This window comes from Odocoileus virginianus, chromosome 26 (assembly GCF_023699985.2).
Source record: "Odocoileus virginianus isolate 20LAN1187 ecotype Illinois chromosome 26, Ovbor_1.2, whole genome shotgun sequence".
Lineage (NCBI taxonomy): Eukaryota > Metazoa > Chordata > Mammalia > Artiodactyla > Cervidae > Odocoileus > Odocoileus virginianus.
The window spans coordinates 43,105,578-43,117,750 of record NC_069699.1 but is presented as its reverse complement, the minus strand read 5'-3'; the positions used below and the strand labels follow the sequence as shown (position 1 = coordinate 43,117,750).

The 12,173-nt window shown below is 38.8% G+C and overlaps 1 protein-coding gene across 3 annotated transcripts in view; it reads left to right on the top strand.

Moving 5' to 3' along the window:
* Positions 1-12,173, top strand: part of CACNA2D3 (calcium voltage-gated channel auxiliary subunit alpha2delta 3) — an 848,944-nt gene that overhangs the window by 183,574 nt on the left and 653,197 nt on the right. The gene's annotated exons all lie outside the window — the stretch shown is intronic.

Here is a 12,173-nt window from a genome sequence, read left to right as displayed (position 1 = left end):
AAATCTCCATGGAGTAAATGAATCTAGATGAAGTCTGAAGTTGTTTTTACTATTTTTGGAATATTACTATAATTATAATGTTTATCTTGACTGGCAAGAGCTCCCTGAAATCTTTTTTTAAAAGTTTTTTTGGAGTATAGTTGATTTACAATGTTGTTTTAGTTTTAGGTGTACAGCAAAGTGAAGCAGTTAAACACATACATATATCCACTCATTTTAAGATTTCTTTCCCTTATAGGCCATTATTCCTGAAATGTTGTATTAGCAGGAAGCATGGAACTGCAGTGCACATGTGGTGTTATTTTAGATTTCCAAGATTGCCTCTGACTTTGTTCTTTGTTGCCAACAAAATGGGACATCTGAATTCTTGATTTAGGACACGTGAATGTTACAATATCCTTTTTTAATATTATATTGGCACAGGATTATGGGAAAGAATTTTGATCTAAAGAGTTCTTTATTTCTAACTTGTAGTTTATTTTCAGTTCAGTTTAGTTCAGTCGCTCTTTGCGACCCCATGGATCGCAGCACACCAGGCTTCCCTGTCCATCACCAACTGCCGGAGTTTATCCAAACTCATGTCCATTGAGTCGGTGATGCCATCCAACCATCTCATCCTCTGTCATCCCCTTCTCCTCCTGCCTTCAGTCTTTCCCAGCATCAGGGTCTTTTCAAATGAGTCAACTCTTTGCATCAGTTGGCCAAAGTATTGGAGTTTCAGCTTCAACATCAATCCTTCCAATGAACACTCAGGACTGATCTCCTTTAGGATGGACTGGTTGGATCTCCTTGTAGTGTAGTTTACTTACCTTTTTGTTTTATTATCTCCAGAATGGCTTTGTTATAAAAGTTCATTTCCTAGTTTAGTTTTTATCATCCCTAATTGGCCAAACCAAATTACCACAAGATATTTCTGCCTTAGACCCTGTAATCCCATACATTTCCTTTTTTCTAAAATATGTTGTACTATTTTGATTTAGGGAAGAAGGGACTGCAGTGTAGGTAGAAGCATGATCTTGACCTGGGTTCAGTGTCAAACAGAACAACCCTTGTGAGCTTCCATTTCCCCATCTGTAAAATAGGAAAAACTCACACAGGGAGTTTAAAGATCAAAGACAGTTGTGGTTTTGAGCCATTAAGCACAGACCCTGGCACATGAGCAGTGCTTAGTGAACAGTTAACTTCTGCTGCTACTATGGTTATCAGTTTAAATAAGGTGAGCCTTCTTGGTGGAAGCTCTGAAGTGCCTTGGAAGGAAAAAAGTGCTTTTATGTGCTGTAGACACACTGCACTGACCGCCATTCCTGGAGCTGCATGGTGGCCTCTGGTGTGTGTCTATGTCAGTGCCTTAGAGCAAGTTGTAGTCTATTCTTCACAGACATGGTGGCACGGCAGGCATTGGCACATCACAGAGAGAACCCTGAGGTAAACATTTAAAAAACACAATTACTATTTTATGTTTATAAAATGAGCACCTTCTTTGTTGGAACTTTTAGAATGTATTAAGAAGTATCAAAAAGAGAAAAAAAGTCACCTAAAACTCTTCCTACTTAGCAGGAAAACAACACTTGTTTTTTTTGGGCTTTCTTCCTTCTAGTCTTTTTTCTTTACATTTATATGCATATCCTTGTGTGTGTTTTTCTTTATCAAATTAGTAATTGTATTGCCTGTTTGCTTTTGTATCCCGCTTTTTTTTTCTTCTTTATACCTAAATAGTGTGAGCATTATCTTGTCTCCCTGTGATTTGTGATTTTCTTTTTTTAAAAAAATTAATTAAAATTTTAAATTGGAGGCTCATTACTTTACAGTATGTGGTGGTTTTTCCCATATATCAACATGAATCAGCCACGGGTGTACAGGTGTTCCCCCATCTTTCTAAATTCCATGTATATGTGTTAATGTACTGTATTGGTGTTTCTGACTTCAGTCTGTATAAGAGGCTCCAGTTTCATACACCTCATTAGAACTGACTCAAATGTGTTCTTTTTTTATAGCTGAGTAATATTTCATTGTGTATTTGTACCACATCTTCCTTATCCATTCTTCTGCCAATGGACATCTAGATTGCTTCCATGTCCTAGCTATTACAGACAGTGTTGCAATGAACATTGGGGTACATGCGTCTCTTTCAGTTCTGATTTCCTCAGTGTGTATGCCCAGCAGTGTGATTGCTGGGTTGTATGGCAGTTCTATTTCCAGTATTTTAAGAAATCTCCACACTGTTCTCCATTGTGGCTGTACTAGTTTGCATTCTCATCAACAGTGTAAGGGGGTTTCTCCACATCCTCTCCAGCATTTATTGTTTGTAGACTGAAATGGCAGCCATTCTGACCGGTGTGAGATGGTACCTCACTATGGTTTTGATTTGCATTTCTTTGATAATGAGTGATGTTTAGCATCTTTTCTTGTGTTTGTTAGCTGTCTATATGTCTTCTTTGGAGAAATGTCTGTTTAGCTTTGGCCCACTTTTTGATTGGGTCATTTATTTTTCTAATATTGAGCTGCATGAGCTGCTTGTGTATTTTGGAGATTAATTCTTTGTCAGTTGTTTCATTTGCTATTATTTTCTCCCACTCTGAAGGCTGCCTTTCACCTTGCTTATAGTTTCCTTCATTGTGCAAAAGCTTTTAAGTTTAATTAGGTCCCATTTGTTTATTTTTGTTTTTATTTCCATTACTCTGGGAGGTGGATCATAGAGGATCTTGCTGTGATTTATATCAGAGAGTGTTATGCCTATGTTTTCCTCTAAGAGTTTTATAGTTTCTGGTCTAACATTTAGATCTTTAATCCATTTTGAGTTTATTTTTGTGTATGGTGTTAGAAAGTGTTCTAGTTTCATTGTTTCACATGTGGTTGACCAGTTTGCCCAGAACAACTTGTTAAAGAGATTGCCTTTTCTCCATTGTATATGTTTGCCTCCTTTGTCAAAGATAAGGTGTCCATAGGTGCATGGATTTATCTCTGGGTTTTCTGTTTGGTTCCATTGTTCTATATTTCTGTCTTTGTGGCAGTACCGTACTGTCTTGATGAATGTAGCTTTGTGGTAGTCTGAAGTCAGGCAGGTTGATTCCTCCAGTTCCATTCTTCTTTCTCAAGACTGCTTTGGCTATTCAAGGTTTTTTGTTTGTTTGTTTGTTTCCATACAAATTGTGAACTTATTTATTCTAGTTCTGTGAAAAATACCATTGGTAGCTTGATTGGAATTGCATTGAATCTATAGATTGCTTTGGGTAGCATACTCATTTTCACTGTATTGATGTTTCCAATTCAATAACATGACATATTTCTCCATCTATTTGTGTCATCTTTCATTTCTTTCATCAGTGTTTTATCATTTTCTGTATATAGATCTTTTGTTTCTTTAGGTAAATTTATTCCTGAATATTTTATTCTTTTCATTGCAATGGTGAATTGGATTGTTTCCTTAATTTCTTTTTCTGTTTTCTCATTGTTAGTGTATAGGAATGCAAGGGATTTCAGTGTATTAATTTTATATTCTGCAACTTTACTATATTCACTGATGAGCTCTAGTAATTTTCTGGTGGTGTCTTTAGGGTTTTCTGTGTAGAGGATCATGTCATATGCAAACAGTGAGAGTTTTATTTCTTCTTTTCCAATCTAGATTCCTTTTATTTCTTTTTCTTCTCTGATTGCTGTAGCTAGGACTTCCAAAACTATGTTGAATAGTAGTGGTGAGAGTGGTCACCTTTGTCTTGTTCCTGATTTTAGGGGAAATGCTTTCAGTTTTTCACCATCGAGGATAATGTTTGCTGTGGGTTTGTTGTATATGGCTTTTTTTTATGTTGAGGCATATTCCTTCTATGCCTATGTTCTGGAGAGTTTTTATCATGAATGGGTGTTGGATTTTGTCAAAAGGTTTCTCTGCGTCTATTGAGATAATCATATGGTTTTTATCTTCAATTTGTTAATATGGTGTATCACATTGATGGATTTGTCAATATTGAAGAATCTTTGCACTCCTGGAATAAAGCCCACTTGGTCATGATGTATGATCTTTTTAATATGTTGTTGAATTCTCTTTGCTAGAATTTTGTTGAGGATTTTTGTGTCTATGTTGATCAGTGATACCAGCCTGTAGGTTTCTTTTTTTGTGGCATCTTTGTCTGGTTTTGGTATTAGGGTGATGGTGACCTCATAGAATGAGCTTGGGAGTTTACCTTCCTCTGCAATTTTCTGGAAGAGTTTGAATAGGAAAGATGTTAGCTCTTCTCTAAATTTTTGGTAGAATTCACCTGTGAAGCCATCTGGTCCTGGGCTTTTGTTTGTTGGAAGATTTTTTATTACAGTTTTGATTTCTGTACTTTTGATGGGTCTGTTATGATTTTCTATATCTTCCTGGTTCAGTTTTGGAAGGTTATACTTTTCTAAGAATTTGTCCATTTCTTCCAAGTTGTCCATTTTATTGGCATATAATTGCTCATAGTAGTCTCTTATGATCTTTTGTATTTCTGTGTTGTCTGTTGTGATTTCTCCATTTTCTTTTCTAACTTTATTGATTTGATTCTTCTCCCTTTTTTCCTTGATGAGTCTGGTTAATGGTTTGTCTATTTTATTTATCTTCTCAAAGAACCAGCTTTTAGTTTGCTGATTTTTGGTATAGTCTCCTTCATTTCTTTTTTATTTATTTCTGTTTGATTTTTATGATTTCTTTCCTTCTCCTAACTTTGGGGTTTTTCTTTTCTTCTTTTTCTAGTTGCTTTTGGTGTAAAATTATGTTGTTTATTTGGTGTTTCTCTTGTTTCTTGAGATAGCCTTGTATTGCTATGCTTTTACTGAATCCCTTAAGTTTTGGATTGTCGTGTTTTCATTTTCATTTGTTTCTTTGCATATTTTGATTTCCTTTTTTATTTCTTCCATGATCTGTTGGTTATTCAGAAGTGTGTTGTTTTAGCCTCCATATGTTTGTATTTTAAATAACTTTTTTTTTAAACTGTAGTTGACATCTAATCTTACCACATTGTGGTCAGAAAAGATGCTTGAAATGATTTCAGTTTTTTAAAATATACCAAGGGTAGATTTATGGCCCAGGATGTGATCTGTCCTGGAGAATATTCCGTGTGCACTTGAGTAAAAGGTGAAATCCATTGTTTTGGGGTGAAATGCCCTATAGATATCAATTACGTCTAACTAGTCTATTGTATCATTTAAAGCTTCTGTTTCCTTGCTTATTTTCTGTTTGGTTGATCTATCCATAGGTGTGAGTGGGCTGTTAAAATCCCCTACTACAATTGTGTTACTGTTAATTTCCCCTTTCATACTTATTAGCATTTGCTTTACGTATTGAGGTGCTCCTATGTTGGGTACATATATATTTATAATTGTTATATCTACTTCTTGGATTGATCCATTGATCATTATGTAGTGTCCTTCTTTGTCTCTTTTCACGGCCTTTATTTCAAAGTTTATTTTATCTGTTGTGAGTATTGCTACTTCTGCTTTCTCTTGCTCTCCATTTGCATGAAATATCTTTTTCCAGCCCTTCACTTTCAGTCTGTGTGTGTCCCTGGGTTTGAGATGGGTCTCTTAGAGACAGCTTATATAGGGGTTTTGTTTTTGTGTTTATTCACCCAGTCTTTGTCTTTTGGTTGGAGCTTTTAACCCATTTACATTTGAGGTAATTATCGATCATTGCCATTTACTTTGTTGTTTTGGGTTCGTTTTTATAATCCTTTCCTGTGTTTCCTGTCTAGAGAGGATCCTTTAGCATTTGTTGTAAAGCTGGTTTGGTGGTGCTGAATTATCTTAGCTTTTGCTTGTCTGTCAAGTTTTTTATTTCTCCTTCATATCTGAATGAGATCCTTCCTGGGTAGAGTAATCTTGGTTGTGGGTTTTTCTCTTTCATCACTTTAAGTATATTCTCCCATTCCCTTTTGGCTTGAAGAGTTTCTATTGAAAGATGAACTGTTACCCTTATGGGGATCCCCTTGTGTTTATTTGTAGCTTTTCCCTTGTTGCTTTTAATATTTGCTCTTTAGGTTTGATTTTTGTTAGTTTGATTACTATGTGTCTTGGGGTGTTTCACCTTGGATTTATCCTGTTTGGGACTGTCTGGGTTTCTTGGAATTGGGTGGCTATTTCTTTTCCCATTTTAGGGAAGTTTTCAACTACTATCTCCTCAAGTATTTTCTCATGCCCTTTCTTTTTGTCTTGTTCTTCTGGGACACCATGATTCAAATGTTAGGGCATTTAACATTGTCCCAGAGGTCTCCGAGGTTGTCCTCATTTCTTCTAATTCTTTTTTCTTTATTCCTCTCTGCTTCATTCATTTCCACCATTCTATCTTCCATCTCACTTATCCTCTCTTCTGACTCAGTTATTCTACTGTTGATTTCCTCCAGAGTGCTTTTAATCTTAGTTATTACATTGTTTATTATTGATTGCCTCTTCTTTATTTCTTCTAGGTCCTTGTTAAACATTCCTTGCATCTTCTCAATCCTTGTGTTTGGTCTATTTATCTGTAACTCCATTTTGTTTTGAAGATTTTGAATCATCTTTCGTATCATTATTCTGTATTCTTTTTCAGGTAGACTCCCTATCTCTGCTTCTTTGGTTTGGTTTGGTGGGTTTTTATCATATTTTTTTCACCTGCTGAATATTTCTCTGCCTTTTAATTTTGTTTAGATTGCTGTGTTTTGGGTGCCCTTTCTGCAGGCTGGAAGTTCATGGTTCCCCTTAATTGTGGAGTCTGCTCTGTGTGGGTGGGGTTGGACTAGTGACTTGTCAGGGTTTCCTGGTTAGGGGAGCTTGTGTCTGTGTTCTGGTGGGTGGTGCTGAATCTCTTCTCTCTGTAGCACAGTGATGTGTACAGTAGTGAGTTTTGGAGTGTCTATGGGTTTGGCATGGCCTTGGACAGCCTGTCTTTTAATGTTCAGGGTTGTGTTTCTGTTTGCTGGAGAATTAGCATGGTATGTCTTGCACTGGAACTTGTAGGCTCTTGGGTGGATCTTGGTTTCATTGTAGGTATGGAGACTTTTGGGTCAGCTCTTGTTTATTACTGTTCCCTGGAGTCAGGAGTTCTGTTATGTTCTAAAGTTTTGGAGCTAAGCCTCTGGATTTCCTGTCCTTCTCTGACAGTAGCCTCAGGACTTCTCTATCCATATAGCACAGAAGATAAAACCCCTACGTTAATGGTAAAACAATTCTCAGCAGGCAGGAACACCCAGAGAGATTCACAGAATTACATAGAGAATAGAAGAAGGAGGAGGGAGATACAGGTGACCAGGAGGAGAAGAAGGGGAGTCAAAAGGGGAGAGAGCAATCTAGCCAGTGATCAAATCCCTAAGTGCTCTCCACAGCCCAGAACACCCAGAGAGATTCACAGAGATACATAGAGAAGAGAAGAAGGAGGAAGGAGATAGAGGTGTCTGGAGGAGAAAAGGGAGAGTCAAAAGACAAGAGAGCAATTAAGCCAGTAATCAAGTCCCTATGTGAAAATGGATACTGATGATTGGAATCTTAAAGGTACAAAATTGATAATAAATATCAAAAAACAAAGATTAAAAACGTAGAGTAGAGGTTAGACTTCCAAAAATACAGTATAAAAATACAGAACAAAATTAATCAGAAATATTAAAAAATATATATGAAATTTGTTTTTAAAAAACAGGGTTTTTTGGGAAAGGTAATAGTAGGCTATAAAAATGAAAGTTAAAGGAGTAATAAAGAACTAAAATTTTTTTAAAAATTGAAAAGTGATAATACTAAAAATACTGAAGCTGTAGGAACTTCTCTAGTACTGTTATGGGCAGTGTGGGGTCAGTTCAGTGTCAGATAGTCCCTTGTTCTGGCTTGTACTTGTTCTCAAGGTCTATAGGTGCCACTCAAATGCACATTCTCAGCATTCACTGCAGGATTTTAATCTGTTGCACCTGTCACTTCCAAAGTGGTTTTCCCTTCTTTGTTTATTTTGGCTTCCTCTGTTTGCAAGTCTCTGCGGCATCTAATTTGCACACTGACACAAGGGGGCGATAGTAGCCCCTTATTTAGGCTCACTTGTTCCGTTGTATTGTGGGGAAGGAGGGACATTGCGAAGAAATATTGCTGGCGTGTGTGGGGAGTGCTCCCAATGGAGGGACCACACTGGGTTTGCCGCAGCCCAAGGGTCCACACGCTCAGGTTCCAGGGTGCTCTGCAAGGGCACTGTCCCCGGTGGACCTTGCATTTCATGCCCTTCTCAGGTCTGAGCTGCTCAGGTTCCAGGGTGCTCCACAGGGGCAAGGATGGGCTGGGCTGTGCGTTTTGTGCTCTTCCCAGATCCTAGCATCTCAGGTGACCAGGTGCTTGGTGAGCGCACTCTTCCAGGTGGTCCATGCGTCTTATTCACCTCCCTGGTCTCAGCCACTCAGTTTCCTGGGTGCGGCTCAAGAGCACAGTCCCAGGTGCGCTGTGTTTCCTCTGGAGAGCTGATCTCAGGCTGTGCCACTCCTGGCAGATGTCAGCTGTCCAGGATCCCAGGAAGACACGGTTAGCAAATGGGAGCCTGCTCACAGTTTGGTGGAAGATGTGGTCTCTGGGGCCTGGACTGCAGCAGTCCTTTGCCTTCCAGCTCTGGCTGTCACAAGCCTGCATCTCTGCCTCCAGGGAGGGAGGGCCCTATGTGGCAGCCGGCTTGCTCTCCTTTGATATTTGCTCAATCCTTTGTTTTGGGAGCATGCCAGGGGTCACTGTGTTGCATTAGAGCCTTTTGCGGCAAAGGTCTTTTTTTTTTCTCTCTCTGGCAGTCCCATGGTTTGGGTTGCTATCTCACATTAGCTCCCTCAGATTGTCCTCAGGGCATTCAGGTCTGGTCCTTACCCTAAAGGACCGATGATACAGTGAATATTAAGAGACAATACCTAAAATAAAATCCCACATATAAAGATAATAAAATGAAAATTAGCATTAAGAAGAAAATTAGCATTAAAGAACCAACTACTTCATTTATCATTTATTATTAAATTAACATTATAATTTTATGTTTTAGGAATACATTGTACAGAATTATAAATGATATAGGGCATAATAATGTTTTTCAAAATTGTTATTAATATAACATTTATTAGTAAACAATTCTTACTGGGCTGAAAATCAAGAAATGGACAAGTCAACACAACACAAAATATGTTATATTATTTTATTTAAATATTGTATTGTAAACTGCTTCATATCCATTTTGGGAAGATGTGGGATGTATAAAATATAAATATATTAACTCTTAAATTATTACTAACAACCAGAGCATAAGAACTTTAATGTACTTTAAATGCAGCATAAACCCCTCCCTGCCCAACCCCCACTTGCTGGTGACAGATGTGAGTGTCTGGGTCACTTCCCAGTCTCTGCTTGTAGTTGTGTTTTAGGCAGGCATTCTGTTGATAGCTTACGATGATAGGTGAACGATGTCGGATTCCTGATCTCTGAAGAAGAAGATTTAGCTTTGGGAACAGGGACCAGGCTTGAGTACTCAAGAGCTTTTGTGTAGCAGAGGTTTATTAAAGAATAAAAAGGGACAGTGAAAGCTTCTGACATAGATACCAGAAAGGGGATGGAGAATGCCCCACTTGCTTGTCTTGACAAGGGAGCTATGTACTTTTTTAATTAGTTATAACAATAAATCAAAAGAATGTCTCAATGTTGTAAAGATTTTACCAGACCCAGTTCCACAATTTACATTTTAAGATAACAGGATTAGAACTAATAATAGAAAGATCTTACCAGTTCAGTCGCTCAGTCGTGTCTGACTCTTTGCGACCCCATGAATCGCAGCACACCAGGCCTCCCTGTCCATCACCAACTCCCTGAGTCTACCCAAACCCATGTCCGTCGAGTCGGTGATGCCATCCAGCCATCTCATCCTCTGTCGCCCCCTTTTCTTCCTGCCCCCAATCCCTCCCAGCATCAGGGACTTTTCCAGTGAGTCAACTCTTCGCATGAGGTGGCCAAAGCATTGATGTTTCAGCTTCAGCATCAGTCCTTCCAATGAATATCCAGGACTTATCTCCTTCAGGATGGACTGGTTAGATCTCCCTGCAGTCCAAGGGACTCTCAAGAGTCTTCTCCAACACCACAGTTCAAAAGCATCAATTTTTTGGCTTACCAGACCCACTCCCATAGTATACATTTTAGGATAATAGGATTAGTCAGGAGGTTTTCAACAAGGAGAAACTGTCCTCAAGCAGGATACATTGTTGTTATATAATCCTTAGTGCAGAGCTTAAGCTGAATTGTGTTGATGTGTAATCATCAGTTTAAGGAAAAAAACATTTTATGTGATTAAGACTAAGGAATATAGAAAAAAGAAGTTTGTCCTTTCCTCCTACTTGAAAATTCCCGACCCCTATCTCCTCCTTGAGAGCCCCATACCCCTTTCTCCTCCTCAGAGACCCTGGACTTCTTATCAGCCTGCCTAGGAATTGACTCTCTCACTGTGGATTTTTTTTTTCTCCCTGTTACATTGCCCTCTGAGATTCCCAGCTGCCCACTCCAGTATTCTTGGGCTTCCCCTTGTGGCTCATTTGGTAAAGAATCTGGCTGCAATGTGGGAGACCTGGATTCGATCCCAGGGTTGGGAAGATCCCCTGGAGAAGAGAAAGGCTACCCACTCCAGTATTCTGGCCAGGAGAATTCCGTGGATTATATAGTCCATGGGGCCACAAAGAGTCAGACATGACCGAATGACTTTCACTAAAATTCCAAAACTCCCCACAAACATGTCTGTGGGAGGGTTTCCTACTATGTGGGAACTTCTCCTTCACGGCTCCCTGCCCAGGACAAGTCTCCATCCCTAAATCTTTTTTCTTTGTTTTTGTCTTTTATATTTTGTTCTACCTCCTTTTGAAGAGATTGGGCTGCCTTTCTGGGTGCCTGCTATCCTCCACCAGCATTCAGAAGTTGTTTTGCAGAAGTTGCTCAACATTCAAATGATTTTTTTGATGAATTTATGGGGGAGAAAGTGGTTTCCCCATCCTATTCCTCCACCATCTTGGGACCGCCTCTCGTGATTTTCTTAAGTGGCTACATAACATTCCAATCTGTGGGTGTGTGTGTGTCACAACTGATTTGACTGTTCCTCTCTATCTCGGTATTTTAAGTTCTTTGTAAACTTTGATATAAATAATTAATGCTGCAGTAAATCTTCTTATATGTTAACAATAGATCAATGGACATAGCATTCACTGTGTGTTGGGTGCTTTTGTAAGGACTTGACATATACTCACTTATACAGGTAATGGTCCTGTATAGTCAAAGCTATGGTTTTCCCAGTAGTCATGTATGGATGTTAGAATTGGAGCCTTAAGAAGGCTGAGCACCAGAGAATTGATGCCTTCAAATTGTGTGCTGGAAAAGATTCTTCAGAGCCCCGTGAACTGCAGGGAGATCAAACCAGTCAATCCTAAAGGAAATCTGTCCTGAATTTTCATTGGAAGAACTGATGCTGAAGCTCCAATACTTTGGCCACCTGATGAGAAGAGCCGACTCATTGGAAAAGATCTTGATACTGGGAAAGATGGAAGGCAAAAGGAGAAGAGGGTGGCAGAGGATAAGATGATTAGATAGTATCACTGACTCAGTGGACATGCATTTGAGCAAACTCCAGGAGACAGTGGAGGACAGAGGAGCTTGGCATGCTGCAGTCCATGGGGTCACAAAGAGTTGAACACAACTTAGCAATAACAATAACAACAATAGAAGTTACTATTAGTATCCTCATTTTACAAAAGAAGAGACTCAGAACAGAAGTTGTCACTTATCTGTAGTCACATGGGGAATGAGGGATGGGCCCCAGGCATAGGGACCCAGAGTCCACTTCCTTCATCACTTCCATGCTCTCAGGAGACTTCAGTATATGCTGATTTCCTTAAGATGTATTCCCAAACACAGAAACAGTTCTGAGGCTCTGAATTGGTCTTTAAGGCTCTTTATGCCTATGGAAACATTTCTGTCCAAATAAGATCATGCCAATCCACAGTCCTTCCAGCAGGAATAGTGTGTAAATGCACATTTTCCTAATCCTCGACAAACGAATATTAATGTTTTATTTTGTTTTAAATACTAGTAACAACATTGTCTATTGAGAGAGGGAAATGCTATTATTGTCCCAAATTGGATTTCTTCATGAATCAAAGAATTTTGGAGTGAAAGAGAAAAATAAGTATCCTTAGGTTCTGTCTCTG